The sequence below is a fragment of the Capsicum annuum genome, chromosome 2 (assembly GCF_002878395.1).
Source record: "Capsicum annuum cultivar UCD-10X-F1 chromosome 2, UCD10Xv1.1, whole genome shotgun sequence".
In the NCBI taxonomy this organism is placed as follows: domain Eukaryota; kingdom Viridiplantae; phylum Streptophyta; class Magnoliopsida; order Solanales; family Solanaceae; genus Capsicum; species Capsicum annuum.
Window position 1 is genome coordinate 154,141,260 of NC_061112.1, and position 3,217 is coordinate 154,144,476.

Sequence of the window (3,217 nt, forward strand, 5' to 3'; positions counted from 1 at the left end):
TATATATATATATATATATATATATGACTTACTATATATTTCTCTTTGATTTCTATAAATTAACAAACCTATTATTTCAATTATACAAACTATTTATTTCTTCTAACAATAATTAGTTCAAACTTGAAGATTCTTGTAAATTAAAACATATCACATAAAATTTTTGGTTGCAACTAAGATTCTTTTTTTTTTTTATGTTAGTTACTACTATTTCTATTTTATGTGTATTTTCTTATTGGTTAAACCGAAAATCGAATCGTTAAGGACTAAAAATCGATAAACCAAAAATCGATAAGAAATATCTTATTGGTTTGGTTATTGGTTTAGCATATTTAAAATTCGAAAATCGATAAACCAAACCGATAGTATATAAAATCGAACCGAACCGACCGATGCACACTCGTATAGATTGTTGGTTGAAGCGGGTCGATTTTTTTTTGTGATATAGGGCACTGCTATTTTGTTGTTGAATCTGATAAAGAAGAAAGGGGGGTTGGGCCGGGTTGGATCCTTTATTGGACTGGGTTGGTGGTTTTAGTGTTGGGCCTGTTTAGGCTTTAAAGAAAAGCTGAAATTAAATGGACTGCTGGGTTGATTATTGTTGGGTTATTGTGATTAAGGATAAGAAATGGGATGAAATTGGGGTTATTTAATAGATAACCCTAATTGAATTAAGAATTAGCTGAATCCATTTAAATTTTAGCCAAATTGAAAATCAATTAGCCAATTGCGTTGCAATTGAGGCCATTTTGATTTTAATTATAACCAAATTTAATGAATTGACCAAATTAAACCGAATTTTTGATACAAATTAATATCTCATTCAATCTTAATCTTCTTGATTCGATAAAATCAAACATATATTTATCCAAATAAATATTTTTTTGAATAAGTTATATTTAAATCAAGATTTTGATCATTACATTTATTTTCAAAGATTATTCTTAATTAAAATTCGATATTGATGAAAATGTTCATTTAAATGACATCATATACGAAAATATATAATTATCACTTAAATAACAATTTTAGCCCAAATTCATATTTTAAAATGCATTTATTTGAAAAAAATAATTGTTGCGATTTTATTTAAAAATCAAAGAAACTCGAGATTAAACGTAGCTGTGGAGGGCAAAAATTAGGTGTCAACAGGGGGTGTGGGTTGTGAAGAAGAAGAAGAAGGAAGGGGGATGGGTTCTATTTTATGTATATAAAATATATATATATATATGTATATATATATATAGATATAAATAGTACTGTATATATTTTTTCTTTTTAAAAAAAAAATATAAAATAAGTGTGTGGGATTATTATTTTTTAAAAAATAATAATTTCTTACGTGGCAATGACAGAGCACTGATGTGGCGCTAATTTGGAAATGACGTGGCGCGTGTGTAGTGCACTCTCCATTGTGAGAGTGGTATTCAGTTTCGAGGGTGAAAATAATTCACTTTAAAGATGTTAAGGGGGTAAATAAACGGAAGTTAAGTTTAAGTACTAAAGTGAGTTGGCAGGACAAGTTCGGGGGGGGTTTGATGCATTATCTCTTAATTAATTAATACTTTTCTCTTGCATGAAAATTTTACCCTATAAATAGTATTTCTTTTGTTTAGAAAGATAAGCACTCAAAAAACACTTATATCCTTGAAAAATATTTGAGAGACATTGATCAAAAGGTGAAATCACCAATTCAAGAATAGAAGAGCAACATTCTTGAATACTTCTTGTTTGTGGCTTAGTTGAATCCCAAAGATAGAGTTGTTACTAGTTCTTCCGTTTGCTCGTGGGAGAGACTCTAACTATCTTCACGAAGCTAATTTTCGTGCCTCTAAACCAAGCAAGTTTATTTTGAATTTCTTGTACAATTATCACTATTATTCTAACAATTTGAAGATAGTTGTCTCAATGGCTTCTACATTACTACCAAATAGTAAAATGGTGAATAGATACCGACGTAACTCGTCACATATCAGGTAACCAAAATTCTTTCAAGACTTATGAATTAGTGGGAGATGGTAAAATTGTATATATGAAAAACTTCTCCTCTACTAAAGTTGTGGGAAAAGGAACTGTTGAACTGAATTTTTCTTTCGGAAAGATAGTTACATTGATGGATGTATTGCATGTTCCTGATATTCGAAAGAATTTGGTGTCAGTTACGCTTCTTTTGAAGCATGGTTTTAAAATGATTTTTAAGGCAGATAAGTTTATTTTATCTAAAAATGGCATGTTTGTTGGAAAAGGTTATGTTGCAAATGGAATGTTTAAACTCAATATTGAAAATGAAAATATTTTTGCTTATCCAGTGGAGTCTCTGGACTTATGGCATGAACGTCTTGGACATATGAATTTTAGATCTATTCAACTTACGGTGAATAATGGAATAATCAAAGATTGTAGAAAGAATCATACTGCTAAGTGTCTTACTTGTAGTAAATGCAAGATTACAAAGAAGTCCTTTAAGACAGTTGAAAGGACTTCCATACTTTTACAATTAATCCACACTAATATTTGTGAGATGAATTGTTTGTCACGTCATGAAAAGAGGTATTTTATCACTTTTATTGATGACTACTCAAGATATACTTATATCTTTCCATTGAAAACAAAAGATGAAACATTTGAGACTTTCAAAACATATAAAGCAGAAGTGGAAAATAAATTGAGTTTGAAAATTAAATCAATTAGGTCTGATAGAGGTAGAGAGTACTTAAAGTCATATTTTATTTATTTTTGTGTAAATAAAGACATTGAAAAATAATTTACCATGTCTTATACACCAGAATAAAATGGTATAGCAGAAAGAAAAAATAGGACTTTCATAGAAATAGTTAATTCTATGCTTTATGGATCTGGTATGTCTGAAATTTGTGGACTAAAGCCTTACTTTCAGCATGTCATATTTTGAATAGAATTACTTCCAGGAATCATGATGCATCTCTATATGAACTTTGGAATAATCGAAAATCAAATATAAATTATTTTAAAGTATGGGGTTGCTTCGCTCATATTCGATTACCAGATCAACATTTAACCAAGATTAGCTATAGAGGAGTAGATTGTGTGTTTATTGGTTATTCACAAACCAGTAAGGCTTATAAATTTTTAAATCCTGAGACCCCAAGTCCTCACACAATTATTGAATCTTTATATGCTAACTTTTTTGAGCATATATTTCCCAAGAAAAAGATTCTTTTGAACAAGATTCAAGTTC